Here is a 20,354-nt window from a genome sequence, read left to right on the forward strand (position 1 = left end):
ATGAATGAATCCAGTGAATAGGTGATCCCCACCCTCTAGGAACTCACAGGAGGAGGCAAAGAAGAAACAGACAACTGTAACACAGTTGGTACGTACACCGAGAGAGAATAGTGGGGGTAAAGTGAGGATGGAGGTAGCTGAGGTTATGGGCCGCTCAGAGGCAGATTGCCTGCGATATTCTGAGCTACTCAGCAAAGCAAAGTTAGTGTGCAATGGGCACTTCTCCTGACATGTTTGCAGGACAGGGAGGACGGCTTGCCATGTACTGAAGGTATGCATACATGGTTTATTGAACGATGAACTCCGCAAGGTCAGGGATCAGCACAGGGCCTGGCATGCAGAAAGAACACCATCAGTGTTGGAGGAAGCAATGCTATTATCAGACCGACAACCAAGAACTTCCATAGAACACTTACTCTGTGCCAGATACTGGATTACATGCTTTCTGTGCATTAGTCCATTTATTTCACACAGCGGCTTGAGAAAACTGGTGTCTGGAGGGTTAAACAATTTGTTCAAGATCACACAGTAAGTGACAGGGGACTCAGACGCATGGCTGCATGGCCCAGAAGTTCATGGGCATGGTACTGCTTCTACAGGGGAAACCGCTGGACACTCCACCCAATCCCTAGTTACAGATGACCCTTTCGCAATCTGGACTTCTTCTTCCTTGCTTTGGCATCCCTGCCCCGGCTTGCTCGAAGCACTGTCTCCTCTGAGGACGCTGGAAGAAGCCCCTACCCCGGCAGAAGCTTTTCTTGTCAACAGCTTTTCTTTTTTGGGCATGGAACTCATCGCAGGTATTTTCCAAAAAAGAAAGCCAGGGGAATCACATTTCAGTCTGAATGTGGAAAGAAAACAAAGACCACGACTTAGAGCTAAGTCTGAATGGCCTGGAGCCCCTCAGCCTCGCCTCTCACAGAGCGGTTTACACAGTCGCCAGTCTGCTCCGGTGACAGGCCTGGCATGTTTGTCTTTGTTGCAGAAAACACTTCCCTGAGGGAGTTCCAGGCAGAGGGCTCTCTGCCCTGTGTCAGGCAGAGCATGTAGGAGAGGAGCAGAAGATGGGGACAGGGCAGTGGAACCCTCCATTAACCTAAAAGGCAGGCTGGGGGCCCCTAGTGGCTCTAGCCTGAGGGCCTGGGCAGCTTCCTCTGTCCGGTCTCTGAGTGGGAAGGAGGCAGCCACTTTGGAGCAGCAACAAATGTGACTTCAGCAGGCCGCCAGGCAGTTGGAGGGCTCTCTATTTGCATCTAATGAGAGGCTGGGTTCTAATTAACTCCTGTGATATGTTAATTTTTCAACCTGACATTTTCTGCTCTAATAGATTCTTGTAATGGTTTCTAAATTAAAGGCTGCATTTGGAGACTAGGGTTTAGGTTAAAATCCACCACCTAGGGGGGTGGGGGGCCGTAAACATCCTTTCCCTCCTAAGGAAAACGTCTCATTTGCCGTTCTTTGCTAACCCAATTAAGTGCTGAAGTACTCACCCCAGAGCCTGCTTTTTATTTCCTGCGAAACAATCCAGCTAATCCATATTCAGTAGCTTCCAAGAGAAGTCTTATTCCAACCACTCAAGAAGAAACCAGCTTCTTTGAATATGGACAGAACATTTAGAACTCACAAAGAGCAGTCTTGGTAGAAAATGCAAGAAAATGGTTCATTATTATCCTGTTTGGTTTTTGAGGGGAAAATTCACTGGGACCAAAACTTCATAAGGACTGGAATTTATCGAAGAACAAGGGGAGCATGGGGAGAAGCCAGGTCCCATCCCATCAGTTTATAGATAGTCTGGGTACTATGTCTCCCTCTGCCCCCAAACTAGTTATGAAACAAAAACATGTGTACTTGAGTAAAGCAAAGGGAACCCCAATGTTGCTCAAAGTTGAGGAATCATGGGCCCGAAGAGGAGAGCCAAACCTCGGCCTTCTTATCACTTGCACCACTAGCCGGGGTAGAATCAAGACTAGAGAGGTCTTGAATGTCAGCGAATCAAAACCCTGTTGTTCCCCCTACCAAGCATACGATGGTACAGAGGACAGTCTTATTTGTTGGTGGTGATGGTCTAATATACAGATGGGCAACTTTGAACCCGCACAGGAGGCAAAAAAACTACCAATATACTTCATACCTCTATGACTTTACTTCATTTCAGTATTTGTCAGTCAAACCATTAGCAAATGTTTAGTGATAGGTTCTTGTGGACATGTCACTAAGCAGAGTCCTGGGACGTTTGGAGGCATTAGAATGTGGTTCCGGCCTCCAGCGAGCTTTCAGCCACATTGAGGAGACAAAGACACAAGACCAGGAGTGAAAGTTATTTATAATTAAGTGCTTTTTCTTGAGCTCCCTTACTCATTGTAAGTTTGGGGGTTTTGTTTTGGTATCAGTTTTGGTTTGGCTTGGTCTTGACCCCTTTCACAGTCCTTCAAGGTCAGAGGCTGTGTCTTCATCATTGTGTTCCTGAACAACGCAGAATCTACCTTATGTGTCTGCAGCACTCGATAGATGCTTGTTGAATAAAATGAATAGTTCAGGCTATAAGTGCTCTAATTCTTCAGAAAAAGAGTGCCTTCATTACGTTCGGGGTACAGGAGGCCATCAAAATGCAACCCAGCTGGTTCCGGAATGATAGTCAAGTCTATTCTACAGGCCGTGCCTATAGGACAGCTTTCTGCTTTCTTCAGAACTCAAAAGTTTTGCCAATCACTTCACTTCCTTTTCTGTTTTTTTGTTTTGTTTTGTTTTGTTTTTTGTGCAGGTTCTTACATATTTTAAGGTAGAAAAATCCCTTGGCTAGAATTGTTGTTTGATTCAGAAGCCTGTTTCTAAACTTCATAAATCAGCCCAAGATATTCTCTTAGCATTGTTCATTGGCTAGTTGACCACTGATCTCAATATTGTCCACAGAAGGCATTAGGAATCATACAGGCCCTATATGTAGGAGTATCCAGCCAAAGAGTTCTAAGTCAGGAGATCACCTGTAAGTAGTAAGTTTGTAGAAAAATTGAAATGTGAGCCTAGCTGTGTGTGACTTTCCAAGAGACCCAGGGAAGCATGGCACGGAAAGCACCTGTAATAATAATCTCACAGGCAGCGTTCTCATCAGTTGATACAGGTGAGAAATGAACATTAATAAAAATAATGCAAAATAATGAAAAAGTGTGAACCAGCCACCTGCTGTGGATAAACACGAACTAGACTAGACAAGGTGTCAGGTGGTGGTTTTAAAACATAGCCTCAAGTTCTTCGACATTCCTCCCACTGAAGGACAGAATTTATATTTCCTCCCCTTGAATTTGGGAAGGCTTGTGACTTCTGCAACCAATAGAATAGAGTATAAGTGACACCAGGTGACTTCCAAAGCTATGTCATAAAAGGCCATGCAGATTCTTCCTTACTTGCTGGGAGGTTGGCTTCGGGGCTCTGAGCAGCCCTCTAAGTGGTTCAGTTACCCTGAGACCACCTGCCAGTGTTCCAGTTGACAGTGCCAGGTAAGCCTCTCCTTCGGCCCCCCCGGGCTGTACACCAGAAGTATGAATGGAGAAACCATCTTGGAAGTAGATTCTCTGGCCCCAGGGGTTCCTACCCCCAGCCATTGAGTCATCTCAATCCAGACATTGTGGAGCATAGAAGAACCACCCTTGCTGTGCCTTTTGCAAATCCCTGACACACAAAGTCCATCACAATGATTGTTTTATGCCTGTCCAAGTCCATTTGGGCTGATATAATCCAACACCTCACATTTATTTCTCATGATTCTGGATACTAAGAGCTTCAAGATCAAGGTACCAGCAGAGGCAGTGTTAGTAAGAGCCTATTTCCTGGTTCCTAGACGGCTGTCTCTTTCCTATGCCCTTCCAGGGCAGAAGGGATGAGGGGACTCCCTGGGGTTTCTTTTATAAGGACTCTGCTCTTGTGACCTAATCACCTCTCAAAGCCCTTACCTCCAAAGGAGAGAGTGACTCAGCTAGAAAAAGAATGAAGATCACCCAAAGGTACATAAAGGGACTTATATCCTTAAAAAGGGGGGGGGGACTTATATCCTTTCTTGGGGAGAAGGATAGACTGCTTTCAGTTGCATGAGGGACCCTTGGGTCATGTTAAGTGAAAGCATGGTTTTTGCTATTATCTTTAACAGCTACATGTGATTTTAAAAGGTGTGTCAGAATGCCAGGTTGATAAGGAGTAGATTCTGGTAGCTCTGTTCTGTCTATTTTGCTATAGTGGAACTCGTTTGTCAAAATTCCCTTCCTTACATGATTCCAGATGGGGTGGAACTGGCCACAAGAGAAATTGGCATAAGACTGGAGAGGTGGGAAGCAAAGCCCTGTTTTCTACTCTGAAAGTCACAATTGGGTGCCTTCATGACATTGAGTCAGCTGGCTGTCTTATGGGCAGGGACAGCACTCGGACCTGCGTGAGCTCGTCCTTCAGCTGCTCTGAGTCTTGGGCTAGGTGCATGATAGCTCTGTGGTTAAGGACTCTAGCTTCTGCAAGTCACCTGCATCGAGATTAGAGACGGTTAGACAGACTTGGCATCCGGTTTGTCCCTGTGTATTCCGATTTGCCCTTGACTTCTCAAACTTTCCTTCTTGATTGTAGGGCTAGCTGATCTCTATGCCCCTTTGGGTCCAACACCAGGCACAGAGGCAACGACTTACATAAAGTACTTCACTGGTTTCCATAGTTTTGTGAGGTCTAGTCCTTGCTATAAATTCCTTATTCTACCTCACTCAAAGTGACTCTGCTTCTCCGAGCAAACCCTGGTGATATATCCCATCAAAATATTTGAAGGCTGTAGCTCTGGAAGCTGCCTTAGAGTTCATTTGGCCCACTCCTCATTTTATAAATGGGGAAACTGAGGCCCAAAACGTGACTTGCCCAAAATGGCACGTTAATAATGAGTGCTTGAACCAGTTTGCTAACCTGCTCTGTGACACTCCTAAGAATTTGGCAGATTTCTCTTTGACTTACGGGATTGTGACTGCCTGCTACACCAGGCCATATTATCTACAGCATGCATTTAATGGAGCCTCTTCTGTCTGGCACTTTGTGAGGTATTTGCTTAAGTCACCTCATTGAATCCACATGCCCTCCAGAAGATATCCTAAATTTGAGTTACTTCTCTCCACTCTCTATCTCCACCACCACAAACTGTCTAGTCCCCATCTGTTCTCACTTGGAGTTTCCTGACACACCTCTCCCCACCACTGCTCATTGACAGTTTCTTCTCTACATGGCAAACAGGGACGCTTTCAAACCAGCTTCCACAGATCATGCTCTTCTCTGAAACTGCTGGAAACTCATCAGTGGTCTCCCATTGCCGTTGGAAGAAAATTTATCAGACCTACAAAGTCCTATAAGATCTGGCCATCTTCCCTCACTTTTGGTCACACCCCTGCCTTGCTCACTACACTTCAGCTACACTGACTTTCCCTTTATTCCTAAAACATGCCCAGCCATTTCTTGCTGTAGGGTCTGAAGTCTGTCCTCTGTGTAGAATGCCATCATCATATTCTCCCCCATCTTCCCAGGGCTGCTCCTTCTTGACAAATGTCATTTCCTCTGAGACGTCTTCTCCAACACTCCTGTTTCATCCTTCCCTCCAGTCACTCCTTATCCTGTTTTATTTCCTTCACGGCATACTGATGTCTCTTCACTGTCTTGATTATTCACTTGATTATCTTTTATTTTCTATCTCTCCTAACTAGAAAGAATGTCCACAAGCACAGGGTCTTAACTGTCTGATTCACTAAGATATCCCTGATGTCCAGCAGGTGCTCAGTAAATATTTGTTAAGTGAACAAACCTACACAGTACCTACTGTTATTCTACCCATTTTATAGGTAAGGAAGCAGAGTCCCTGAGAACGCTGAATTCCAACTTGTGGAGGCAATGGAGCTGTCTAAAGTAGGATGCCTAATGGTCGAGAGCTCAGGCTGAGGAGTCAGGAAGACCTGTGTTGTAATTCAGCAAAAAGTATCACAGGGGGGTGCCTGGGTGGCTTGGTGGGTTAGGCCGCTGCCTTCGGCTCAGGTCATGATCTCGGGGTCCTGGGATCGAGTCCCGCATCAGGCTCTCTGCTCAGCGGGGAGCCTGCTTCCCTTCCTCTCTCTCTGCCTGCCTCTCTGCCTACTTGTGATCTCTCTCTGTCAAATAAATAAATAAAATCTTAAAAAAAAAAAAAGGTATCATGGGTTACTAAAAATGCAAGGAACCTTTTGATAATCAACTAGTTCCGTGCCTAATCATAGTAAAGTTAATCAGTCAGCAACTATTTCTTGAATTCTTATCATGTACTTTGCTAAGGTAACAGAAATTGTTCCCCTAAAGAGGGCAGATACTAAAGATCACTCATTTATCACATCCTGGGAATTTCTAGATGCCTGCATTTTTTTCCTTCAACAGCCTTCATCTTTTAAATTTTTTTCTCATTGATTAAAAATTTTAAATTCAATTAATTAACATACAATATATTATTAGTTTCAGAGGTAGAGGTCAGCGATTCATCAGTCTTATATAATATCCAGTGCTCATTACATCACATGCCCTCCCTAATGTCCATCACCCAGTTTCCCCCACCCCTATCCCCTCCAGCAACCCTCAGTTTGTTTCCTATGATTAAGAGCCTCTTATGGGTTATTTCTGTCTCAGATTTCATCTTGTTTTATTTTTTCCTCTCTTCCCCTATGATCTTGTTTTGCATCTGAGTAGTCCTCAATTTTTTCATTTCAAGAATTTGACTGCATTTTAGGCCTTCCTGCCTTCTCCCTCCCCCCATTTCTTTGGCCTTCAAGAATCTGTACCTGGGGTTTCATTTCTGTCGTAAAACAAAAACAACGGACACATTTCAAAACAAACAACTTTCAGACACATGCAAAGAAACCGTAGTATCTGATAGTATCTGTTAGACTGCCATTGACCTGGAAGGAACCTTCCAGATCATCTTCTGCAGAACCCCACTTAACAAAGAAAGAAGACTGATGACTTCTCCAAGACAGAGTTAGCACTAGATATCCTTTACTCTGCCTTCAGAACTCTTCCCATCACATCATACTGTCTTCCTTCCGCCTCCTTAGCAAACCGGGATAGTTTGGATAAATAACAGCAGACCTATTAATCAGACCTGAGGGTTCAGCCTGCACATACAGAGAGCTGGGTGATAGATAGCTTAGTGTAACTGGGCCCTTAGAAATCACTCTTTGAGGGGTGCCTGGGTGGCTCTGTCAGTTAAGTGTCCGATTCTTGATTTTGACTCAGGTCATGATCTCAGGGTTGTGAGATTGAGCCCCGCAATGGGCTTAGGATTCTCTCTCTTTCCATCTGCCCCTTCCCAACCTCCCCCCATCTCTCATGTGCAAGAGCAAGTGCACTCTCTCTCTCTTAAAAAAAAGAAGAGAAAAAAGAAACCACTCTTAGAAACCAAAGAATCTACCTCATCACCTCATTTTTAGATAAATGTGGAGAGAGAAAAGGAAATGTTAATTGACTATCCACTTTGATACTACTAGCTAGACATATGAGTAAGGCTAGAACCCAGGCCTTCTGACTTCACAGATCAGTACTTACTGCATCATGCTGAAGCCTTGGCAGGTAGAACACAGAAACACAGTAAGCCCCAGGAAAGAGTGTTGAATGACTGGCAGTATCTTCCAGCCAGGAAATTCTCTTTCCTTCTTAGAATTAAAAAACCTACCATGGTAACTCTCTATAGGAAAAAGAAAAGCTTAACAAAATTTCTTTATCAACTTAGGGCTTTTGTGAAAATTAATGAGATACATATATGAAGGTCCTTACCATTGGGCTTGGAAAATTCTGTTAGCTTTCCTTCACCTGTTTGTTGTGGCATTGAGTTGAAACTTGCCAGTGCTGTACTACTTAAATCCAAGAATTCTCCACTTCTCATCCTAGAGGTAAGTTTTCTGTACTGCTTAGTAAGCTAGGGTTAAACTCCAGGGGAAGTGGTCACTGTATATTCTAGGTGAATAGTGCCCCCTACAGTTGTACAAGATGTGGCTCTTTATACTGTGGTGGGGCAGCAAATACAGATAGTCTGTAACGTAACAATGGTTCAACTTATAATTTTATGACTTTACAATGTGCAAAAGCAATACACACTCAGGAAAAACCATACTTTGAACTTTGAATTTTGATCTTTCTTCAGTCTAGCAATATGGAGGGATGATTCTCTTTCATGATGCTAGGCAGTGGCAGCAAGCCATAGCTTATGAGTGTAAATAACCCATATATGTACAATGATTCTGTACTCATACAGGCATTCTATTTTTCACTTTCAGTATGGTATTCAATCAATTACATGAGATAATTCAGCATTTATTATAAAATAGGAATAAGCTTCATGTTAGAAGATTTTGCCCAACTATCTAATATAAGTATTCTGAGCACCTTGAAGATATGCAAGACTAAGCCGTGACATTCAGTAGATTAAATGCGTTTTTGACTTAATGATCTTTTCAACATATCATGGGTTTATCAGCATGCAACCCCATCATAAGTCAAGGAATATCTGTAATAGTGAAGGTTTACATTCATAAGTTAAATGATACTCTAAAAGGTAAGGACTGTCGTTATATCTGGTTATCAGTGATAGAAATGAAGATTTGGAGGGAATAAGGTTATCATACAGGCAGAGTTAGGAATATTTACAAATAGACCTGCAAATAGAGCAAGCAAATTAGAGCCAGAGAGATCTGTTTGGAACTTCATGCTTGACAGTTTATTAGGTGTGTGATGCTGGCCAATGCAATCTTTCTGAGCCTAAGTGATCATATCTTTAAAATGGGTAATAGAAATTATGGAAGACTTTGTTAGTTGTTAAGCCAGTAGCTTCCCCCAGCCCCTACGTGCTCAATCCAAACCTTTCTTCCTAACAACAATGTATCAAGATAGCAAGTGCTTCTTAAGAAGATGAGCTCTTTCCCAGTCTTTGGGCTTGGGGTAAATTTTACCCTTGCAAATGATTCGTTTAAGAGTAGGTATATGACATAATTGTAGCCAATGAGATAGATGTAGAAGTATGGGGATAGGTAGGGAGGGTTTGTCCCTAACTTCCAAAGGATATGGCAGAAAAATCTGCCTTTTCTTCCTCCAGCTTTTGGATGTCATGTGAGGACATGATAACTAGAAGTGTTGCTGCCATCCCTCATACCAAAAAGGGTATGGGTCAAATGCTGAAGATGAATGTGTGATAAAATTTAAGGTGTCAACTTGATTGGGCTACAGGGTGTCTAGGTATTTGGTTAAACATTATTCTGAGTGTCTCTGTGAGGATTTTTGGGTGTGTGTAATATTTAAATGAGTAGACTGGATAAAGCAGATTGCTTTCCCTAATGTGGGTGGGCCTCATCCAATCAGTGGAAGGCCTAAATAGAATAAAAAGGCCAGCCCTCCCCCGAAATGGGGGAAATTCCTCCTGTTTCCTGCCTTCAAGGTGGGGTATTGTTTTGTTTCTCCCTTTGGACTCTAGCTGAACTATTGGTTCTTTCCTGTATCTTGAGCCTGCCAGCCTTTAGACTGAAACTATACCATCAGCTCTCTTGGGTCTCCAGCTTGCCAACTTACCCTGCAGATCTTGGGACTAGTTAGCCTCCATACCCAATCTGTTATAATAAATCTCTTCAAATACGTGTGTGTGTGTGTGTGTGTGTGTGTGTGTGTGTGCATATATATCCTGTGGTTCTGTTTTTCTGAAGAACCCTAATATAATGAGAGAGCAGAGGGACAGAAAGAACTTGGGTTCTTGCAGATATAACTGAGCTTCTGAGTTAATCAACCCCAGTAATCTTTACATCTGGCCTTGTCGTTAAATGAGATAATACATTTTTCTTGTTTAAGTCACTGTTAGTTGTGTTCCCTATTTCTTGTACCTGGAGGCATCATAACTGACCCAACAATCAAGTCAGTAGGATCTTTGTGAAGATTCAGTGGTGGTCAGTAAATACTACTTTTCTTCTCAGCATCTAAGTTATAGTGCAAGACTCTTTTGTTAATAATGATAATCCCTTAAGTAGTATAGTCTTATGTTTGTAACAGAATGCTTCTTCTACTAGGGCTGGATTTCATGAAGATTGAGACACATTTGGTTTATCTCTAGCTCTAGCTCCTAGCATAGGTATTGAATGTTTCTTACTATGTCTTTTAATGAATTAGTTCTTCCTTAATTTTCACTTGGAAATAATTATGTAGGAACTGGGCAAAGTAAACTTGACACAATTCTAGATGTGTACCTCATAGTATAGTCATTGGTTATAGAACAGCTCAGTTTGGTTCTCCGATGGGCAAACCTTATGTTGACAGCAATGTGCTCATATATTAACTACTATTATGTGAAGCCTATGCTGCATTGAAGGTGTCATTAACTTAACAACCCATCATGTGGACATTCCCTGACTGTTAGGATTGCCACCAAGGACACAGTTGGGTTGCTTGGAAGGTCTTGGGTAACCCAGGACTCCAGGAAGAGCAATAGAAAAATGCTAGATGTGGTTCTAAAAAGTAAACAAGAATTTTAAGGATAGCCATTACCAAGCTGCCTCTGCTTGCTGGGAGATATGTTCTATACACCACAGCCAGAAACAAGAAAGGGAGAGAAAGAAAGAGCCCTATGAGAGGTAATATATATGTATTCGGGGTATGGAATGTGGAGTAGAAGAAGGTTATCAAGGGAAAGGAAGCCTATGGCTTTTGAATCCTCAGGCTTCTTCTAAGAGGAAGAGCCTTTCTAGGGAACATTCAACTCTTCTCCATGACTCTTCTGTAGAAGGGAATGAAGGGAAGACTGTGAGGAAGAAATTAATAATATATTAACAGCTTTTCCCTAATTTAATCTCTAGAGATTGAAGAATCTAAAAGGTCAGGTGTATGGCTCAGGAAATTGTGTTTTCCATCAAATAACCCAGGTACTGGGGTACCAAGTACCTCATGGTGTTGGTGATTTTTCAGACCCTACCTTGAATATTATTACAATATGGGACGTCTGATCTAGGCATCCTATTTTGAGGAGACTCCTGGCAGGTAATTATTATGATCTAAAATATCTTTGTCAGGCTTCATTTGTGAGGGTTGGGCACATAGGTGAGAGAAAGTAGGTCTAGAGAGCATGATGCCTAGATCTTCTCTTCAGGGGGTCCTCATAGTCTGCTCTGCCCCCAAGAGGGATCTAATCTTGAACAAAGGGCTTGCACAATGTCAGGGCTGCCTCTAGCCCATTTGCTGTGAGAACTAGTGAAGTAGTCCTCCTGATGGACACTGCCTTTGGGGTTCATGTCTTGGTGAGAGAATGAAGGCTAGATTTTAGCCCCTCCTACCAAAGTGGGGCACACCTGACCACTGTGTGGTCTGCTCAAGGCTACAGATGGCCTTACATTATGTGAGGATCGTAATAATCTGAGGATTAATTAAAAACAATTAAAAACAAAATTAAAACAGCTCTTTGGGGGTTCCCCAGTAGAGCTCTAAATAAGCAGCATCCTTTTCCCCATTTGTTTGAAACAAGTTGAATGAATGAATGAGTAAATAAACAAATAAGGCCAAAATATCACCCCTATTAGTGAGAGAAGCCGGGCTGATTGGTAGATGCTACCTCTAGAGTACAGAAAAGTAGCTGCTTTTTAGTCACTGGCTACTGTATACTAGGTGCTAAACTGATGCTAATTCTACCTCCCTACCCTCCCACCACCAAACCTTGAGGGAGTGAATATTAGGATCCCCATTCTGTAGATGAGAAAACTGAGTTAGCAAGTTGGAGAATCAAACCCGGGCCTGACCAGAGCCCACCCTTCCCAGCTTCTTACTGGGCACTGTGACTTCTGGAAAACCAGCTACAGCTTCTGTAGCCAGAATCAAATCCAATCAGCCACCATTTTTAGGAGATTTCCAGAACTGTCCCTGCAGAGCTTTCTCCTTTCCCCAACATTCTCCTTTGGCACAAGCCAAAAAATCCTTGCTTGTCCAGAAGATGCCGAAGTGTGGAAGGCCTCAAGTGCTCCGGTTCCTGGTCATTCTTCATTACCCCTGGGAGCACTAGGTCTAATGCCAGCACGGATGTACTATTTTGAAACTAAATGCATTTCTCAGAAAACACAGGCATAGTGCCATTTTTCAAGAATATATTTCATATCATCACACAGGTCCTTGGTCCCACAGCACAGGATCACTTCTGCTGTTTATTCCAGGCCCTGCCGCCTACAGAGAAGAGTTGCTTAGTTTAGCCACTCGAGCATGTTGGGAAGAACCACCCTTGTGGACCCGAAGGGCTACACATGCTCTCATGACTTCCATCATTACAGATAAAGCTTTCCATGGGATAGTTGTCGTCTTAGGTCAGCTTCCTTGGAAGCAGAGCCTGAGATGAGTATGTTCAAGTGATTTATGGAGTGTTTTCAAGGAGACACAGGACAGGGACACAGGACAGGGAAGGGGGTGCTAAGCAAGAATTTGGCTTCAGCTTGATCCCGTGGGGAGCTCTGGAGCAACACATCACCCCCCTGGGTTAGCATTGCCTTAAGGTCAGGAGGGTTCGCCCTCTGTGCCTCTGCAACACATAGTTTTTGGCCACTGGCTGTGAAGGCCACATGAATGTGTACATGTTCACGGAGCCTCCTGGTCAAGGTGGCTCCCTCTTGGCCAAGGGCAGTTCTCCAGAGAAGCGGGTAGCTGTGTGTCAGATGAGCCAACTTCCCAGCAGCTCGGAGAAACTGCCTGGTGTGCTGGCTGGTAAAGGGATCTGGGCAGGGTACCAACACCAGTTCTGAGTCACAAGTCACAAAAATCGTTTGAATCTGAGTATTGGTTCATTAATCTCAAAGTTCCCAGAGATTATGTCTCATTATGTATTTCTCTCTACACATGTAATTGGTGAGTAAACCAAGGCAAAAACCACATAGTAAAATAGTCTTACACTTCTGAGTAGCTGTGACTAAAGATGATGTTCAAGCAACAGTCACCCTATTTTGACATTCAGCCGGTCCTATTGAAATATGCAACGGGGACTGCTACAGTATAAATTCCATTTGGTATTTCATTTGTGGGACCAACCGTACTGCATATAATCAGTCTTACACTATGACCAATAGGTGGCACCAGAAACACCCACACTTATCCCAACTAATTGATGCGTTACGTATGGATTTGCTCAAATTTCAATTCCTCTCTACGTTTTCCGTGTTGAAAAAGGCACTCGTAGCATTAAACCTGAACTTGATAACTTACGGTTTCCCATTTGCTAGTTGACCTCTTGCTTGGAGGGTTGAGTGTTTAAAAAAAAAAAAAATAGGGTGATAGGGCCAGTGAATTCAGAAAGAAAACATCTATTCATTAGCGAAAGGAAGGAAAAAAGACTGGAGCCCTGCATCCTTTTCCTTCAAGGTCTCTTGAGTGTATAAATGCTGAAGATTATTAGGAAATATTTGAATAACAGGATAAAAAAAGTCAAGGATACTGCCTCCAAAACATGAACTTTATTCCCCACTGAAAACAGGCTTGGATTGTAACCAAGTTGTTCAAGGATCGCCCTGGCCAGTATCTGACTGCAGGGTTCCACTCCGGGAAAGACTGGCCACCATTTGTGAGCGTGTTTCTTTTGAAGTTTCCTTTATTGTTGGTGGGGGGAAGTTAAGAGGGGGAGGGGGTACCGCATCTTCCAATTTTTTTCAACAATCCAGCACTGCACTCTTTTCCTATGGAAAGCTGTTCAAAGGAGCAGAATGGAGGAAAAAGTACTGAACTGAGCATTACGCCAGAATATACTGAACTGAGCATTAGGCTACCTTCATGATTTGATCTTCCACCCATGTTAGAAATGAGGATGATGAGTGTCAGGAAGGTCGTCAAGGTCTAGCCAGGACCTCAGTCCAGTTCCTCTGACCAGTTGCAAGGCCCAGCTAAATCTAGATGTGTCACGAGCTCACCCTGCAGATCTGGACCAGCCATTTCACCTTACTGGGCTTGCCCTTCATGTATAACGGGGAGTGAGGGTCTTGTCTACCTGGCCGCAACACACCTTCCAGCTAGGAACCTCGATTCTGAGCAGTACGTGTAGAGCGCAGTGTCTTGTGTACTGATTGGGGCGGGAGGTGTGGCTTGGCAGCACAGTGGGTAGGAAGGGAGGGTAGAGCTCACTTTGATAGTGTTCCAAAGTGGAAGGTGACACGGCTATTATGCAATGCGTTAAACAGTCTGGTTCTTGTATTTGGGGGGAAAAGTAAATACCAGGTCCTGATTAGCGTTTCCTATACCTGTCGTCGGCTTGTGGTACTGTAAACACTGTGCCTCTGGGAGCTTGCCTTTCCAAATGAAGTGATCCCCAGGTCTGGAATGCCTCTTTTCGTGGCATGTTCTTCTGCCATCCGTGCCACAGAATATTCTCACTTCCTTGCTCTGAACCTTTACTATTTTTGCTCTGCCTTTTTACAGCAAGACTGATTAAAGGGAGATTTTTTTAAAAAAAATTTTACTTAAAATGTTCTTCCAAAGAATACATACGGATTCCTTCCTCCTGCACATCTCTGTTATGTGACTAGGAAAAAATCAAGAAAGAGGAAGAGAAGAAACTAACCTGAATGGGGTGCCCACAGTGTACCAGGCTCTCTACTGTGTCCACCCAAAAGTCGGTCTTTCTGCATCCTCTGGAGTGGGTGGCAGTGTGGTGTAATGGCTGTGTGCCAGGCCCTTGGGTTAGACAGACCTGGCTTCCTATCAGGACACTGTGCCCCCCGGGCACCCTGTGTAAACTGTCAAAGCTTTGGCTTCCTCAATGAGACGGTATCTACAAAGTACTTAGGACCAGCCTGAAGTAAGTACTCCATGAGCGTTAGCAAGCACCACGACTATCGCCCCAAAGGGCAGCTCTCACGCCACTTCACGCCAGGTCAAAACAAAACAAAACAAAAAAGCAAAAAACCCCTGAAGTTCTGAGAAGTTAAGTACAGGTTTTCCGAGCCCATAGTGATCTAACATGGTTATGGTTACGTGTTGTTTCTTTTCCCCCAACACCCCTCTTTACCCGCAAAACCATCCTATCTCCCATCCCACGTTGTTTGGCTGGAACAGACCTGAACAGTGGCCAGAGTGACCTCTGGAGCCAAATGGCTTGGTTCAAATCTCAGCTCTACCACTTATTTGCTGTGTCATTTTGGACAGATTCCTTAACCTTTTCTGTGCGTTAGTATTTTTGTCTATCACATGGGGATGATAGAAGTTACTATAAAGACTAAGAGAGCTAATACAAAGGAAGTGCTGGTAGCATTGCTTCACACTCTTGAGTGCTCAACAATTACGAAGTATTATTACTTACCTTACCTTGTCTGTCTCCTAGGTGTGGGCACATGATTCAGATCTGACCAATCACAGTGTCCTGTCTTCTTCTTTGCCATGACTGGTCTAGGGCAAGGTCAGCACAATTTTTCTGTAAAGAGCAGATAGCAATATTTTAGGTCTTGTGGGCCAATCTGGTCTCTGTTACCACTACTCCCCTTCTACTGTTGTATAGGAAAATAGACATAAGCAATACATAAATGAATGGCTATAGTGTTTCCAGTAAAACTGAAATTTATGGACACTGAAATGTGAATTTCATATAACTTACAGGAATTAGAAAATATGATCTTTCTTTTGGGCTTTTTCCCCCCCAGCCATTTAAAAATGACAACACCATTCTGGACACACTGTCCAAAAGCAGGAGGTAGGCTGGATTTGGCCCATGGGTCATAGTTTGTTGACTCCTGGTCCAAGGAAGGGGCATGTGACCCACAAAAGGCCAGAGTCGTGCCATGAGTTTTAAAAGGTGGACACTGGGAGAGAATGTGTGCCTCTTCCTTTTGGATCATGATTTCCATGGCTGTCTTCCTTCCCACATGGAAAGAAACTGTGACAGGAGAGAATGAGGCCAACAGCAAAGAGAATTCGAGCCAGCTAACAAGTAGCGAAAAAGAGCCTTGAAAACCTCCTTTGAGCCTCTAGGTCTAGCCATACCTATGAATTCCCTCAACCAGTGAATTCCTTTTATTTTTCTTCAAATGGACTTTGAGTCAGGTTTCGGTCACCTCTACAAGAGAGCTCTGAGAGAGACACGTAGGCTTGTTTTCCCCACCCTGCGCAACACTGCCTTACACAATCACTCAGAAAAAGGCAACACTAGCATGCATTCTGTCCTCATCACGGACCAGAGAGTTGTGTAAGTGCTTTCATGTGTGATCTCTCATTTACTTCTCACTGCAGCCCACCACCGTTGGCATTATTTGCCTCATTTTACCAAGAACACAGACCCATCCGACGGCAGTAGAGCAGTGGATGGCTTGTTCAGATGCAAAGTGTGAAGGCAGCAGGGAAAAGTTTGAAGGGATTTTTAAGGCAGGAAGGAATGGCTGGTTCAGGTCTCTTTTCTCACCCACTTCACTTCCAGGAAAGAATGATGGAAGAGGGAACTTTGTCAGGGCACGCTTAATCCCTTTTCTGGGAAAGAGAGCTTGTCGGGATCAGGAATCCCCACTGTTCCCTCTGGCCATTCTGGGCACTGGGAGCGGTGATCCTGGAGTCCTTGCCCCACTGCCCAGCCCAGCCGAGAGGATGAGCAGCTGAGACACACTGATGAACAACCTGGGTTAATCCAGGCTGCAGTTTACAGCTCCCTTGCAGGACCGATCCAGGATTTCCTTCAGAAGTATCGCTTCACAGCAGCTGGCTGCCTTGACTTTGCCAACAGCTTGACCCTTGGCTGCACAGAAAGCTTCCGCAGGTAGGACTCAGCCTGCCAGAGGCGCTGAGACACCCTGAGCTCCTGAGAACAGAACAGACAGGCTTGTACAAACAGAGTTTGTGTGATGCAGGCTGAGAAAGGAGCCAAGGAAAACTCATCCTTCGCCACCATCCATTGATCCTCACCTTGATGGATCAGCCCTCGGAGCTTTGCATTGAGGACAAAGAACTACCATATGAATAGCTACAGCCTATGGGACAATTACCATACCTCTTTATATTTCTTATTGAAATAGCTGCCATTGTTTTTTGAGCAATTGCTCTGTATCAGGCACTTTACCTGTATACATGGTTCTTAGTCATCATAACACCCCTACAAAGTAGACGGAAATAGTACCTACCATTTCATGGACAACATAACTGAGATGACTAGAGGCTAAGAAACAATTAACACAAGGAGGGAAGGGGAACTTGCACCTGATCGGTCTCGATTTCACCCACCCCATGCCAAAGGGGGTGAGGGATTAAATGAGAAGAGAGGGGGAAATTCTTTCCCAGCCCTCAGTAGTGGGTCAGGAGGTCAGGAGGGGTCAAGTCACCCGAAATAGAGATGGGGCTTGAGGCGTGAGTCCTTCCTGAGGCTCTGGGCCTCTTTGATGGCAAGGATTATTGTTATTTGGTGTTTCCTTGGTGTACCCTCAGCATAACTCATACTTGGCCCTGAGCTGGGGGGCACAAAGAATGTTTGTTGAATGAATGAGTAAATGAGTCCAAGTATCTGCTTTCCATAAAACAGGAAATGGCTGCGGGGACCCAGACCTGATGAGATTTTCTCTTTGTTTGAGTTGCTTTCGAGAACTCTGAGAAATTATGGGAGCTTGTAGGGCCATCCATGCTAGCGTTCAGTGCAGCGGGGTAGAAATTTACCCCATTTCACGGGTCATTTCATAGGCAGTGATTTACCTAAGGACACCAAGGTGGCCTGCAAGTCAATGCATCTTTCAAGAACACCTCCTACTGGACTGCTGAGGAATAGCTTGGAGCAGGAAAAGGGTCTAATTCTACGAACTTTCTGTAGGACTTTTTATTCCCCTGAACCTTAACCAGGCAGTGTTCAAGTCAAGTGCTGGATACTGAAAAAGTTAAGCAGAGACCTATAGAAGGCAAGTCTTTCAAGTGGGGAAAGAGGGCAGAAGAGGGAAAATTTGGCCAAAAAGTTCAAAAATTGGAACTTTGACTATTTTCCGCCTAGCAGGCAAGCCCTGAACCAAATTCCCTCTTGCTTGCTCTTTGGGGCAAGCCCGAGTTAGCAAGCTATAAATTCCACTAGTGTAAGTGTGAGGAATGTGGAGATGAATGTGGGGAAGTCTTCGTTCCAGAGGAAAGGGCATGACAGTGGGCCAGCTGGAGATGGAAGACAGAACATATCCCAAGTGTGAGCCAAGGGAGATTTGAAATTAGAATCTGGGCTCAACCTGCATCTAGGTTTTAAGAACTCTGTAAGTAAATAGGGCTGTCAAGTAGTTGGAGGAAATTTTCCAGAGACCTGAAGTGACACAGCATTGATTGGCCAAGAAAAAGTGTTCGTCATAGTTATCTATCCGATCATTTGAATCAATGTATCTTCTTGGTGAAGAGCAGCGTCCGTGCAGGGCACTAGAGCTGGAGGGGAAGGGCCACCGAAGAGGAGAGCCCTATGAAGGTGAGCAGGAGGGGGTCAGCTGGTGCCCAGAGAAGCCCATCTGGCTTTGCCATCAAAGGCAGCTCCCTGGAGATGGGTTGTCCAAACAACGTGCCAAATTTCCGGTGGGTTGTGGATGGCGCCCTCCTGTAGAACCCATGGCCTGGGATCTGGGCCTGGAGCTTACTTTGGAACTTGCTCCGGAGGATCATTTTTATTGGGAAGTGTGGTTTGGAATGTGAAATGGCTGAGGACTCTATCTTTGAAGATCAATGTTTTCTGGCACAAACTAAGGCGCTTTGGGTTCTTGGATATTTAAACAACTGCCTATTTCCTTACCGCGATTAGACTAGGTATAAACAGTGCATATGTGGGAACTTGGAATTCAAGGTCTTAAGGTTTACTCTGAGTGCAGGGATTTAAAACTGTGCTGTCTTAACATGAACTCACCCAGTCATCAGGCGGGTGAACCGCAGAAAAGGTGTTGCACTGATGGTCAGAAATGGGGACTCTGGACCAACTCTGCCATTCATGTGTGAAGTTGGGTGAGGCATTTACCTTCCCGTGTCTCATTTTTCTTACATTTAAGATGGAGAGGGGTGCCTGGGTGGCTCAGTGGGTTAAAGCCTCTGCCTTTGGCTCAGGTCATGATCTCAGGGTCCTGGGATCGAGCCCCACATCGGGCTCTCTGCTCTGCAGGGAGCCTGCTTTCTCCTCTCTCTCTCTGCCTGCTCTCTGCCCACTTGTGATTTCTGTCTGTCAAATAAATAAATAAAATCTTAAAAAAAAAAAGATGGAGATAAGTCTGTCTGCTTTTCTTCCCACGGAAGTTCTTGTCAAAGTGAAATAAAGTTATAAGTAACCAAGTGCAAGTATAACCAAGTTAGGTATAAAAATGGATTCAACTGCATTATAGGAAAAAGGCCCAAGAGTCTGCATTTAAATCCCAGTTCTGTGTTTTGGCACCTGTATAATCTTGGACATACTTCTTAACTGTCAGTGCCTTGATTTCCTGATCTCTAAGCACCTCTCTCAGAAAGTCGTTGTAGAGAAAGAATAATGTAGGTGAAACTCCTGGCTTCTAGATGGGACTTAATAAATGATACTGGTTATGATTATGACTCTTACCAAGCAAGACTTACATGCTAAATTTTTACACTAGTACTTAACCTGGTATATGGTAAGTTCTGATTATTAATGTTTCTAGCAGATATGAAAACCACGTGGAACATTTAGAGACAGAATTTCTCTTGCCTCTCCAGAGAATGGCTGAGTAAAACAGAAGTAAATCCAGTCTACGAAGAGCAACTCTGCCTTTATGGAACCTAAAGCTTTCCCCACCATCCACAGAAATCCTGTTGGACAAGGAGTTTTTATTTTATTCAAATGGGAACAATGAATGGACTAAAACCACTAACAGTATTTAATGCATAGGAAAAACCCAAACTGGGGATCGGCCTTGGACATGATTTCTCAGCAATAAACTAGTGCTAACCACAACCACACAAGACTCATGTTCTGCCAGAAGCCTCAAAGCCAGGGTGGTGTCCTTCCTCCAACTCACCACAAGAGATTGTACCACAGCAGTGGGGTAGAAGGAGCCCATATTTTAAAAATTACAGGATAAAGAAACTTGAGTCCAAAATATTCATAGGCAGGATGTATAATAATCTCATAATATCCATAACTGCTAAGGGAGAACTAACAACACCAGCACGCTTTATCTGGTAAAACAAAAAGAAAATGGTAGGGAGACGATATTGGTTAAGCTTGCTAGAAAGCTCATAAAACACCTAGATATTTCTTTTTCTAGCTCCAGGGTCTAATGGTTACATCAAAATTTTTTTTTTGGACAAAAAAATGCCCATTACATTTTTTTTGGACACAGGTCTATTTTTGTGTTTAATGAGTTTCTGAAAACGTACATAAAAAGTTTATTATGTGAAAATCAAGCAAT

Source organism: Meles meles, chromosome 8, assembly GCF_922984935.1.
Source record: "Meles meles chromosome 8, mMelMel3.1 paternal haplotype, whole genome shotgun sequence".
NCBI lineage: Eukaryota > Metazoa > Chordata > Mammalia > Carnivora > Mustelidae > Meles > Meles meles.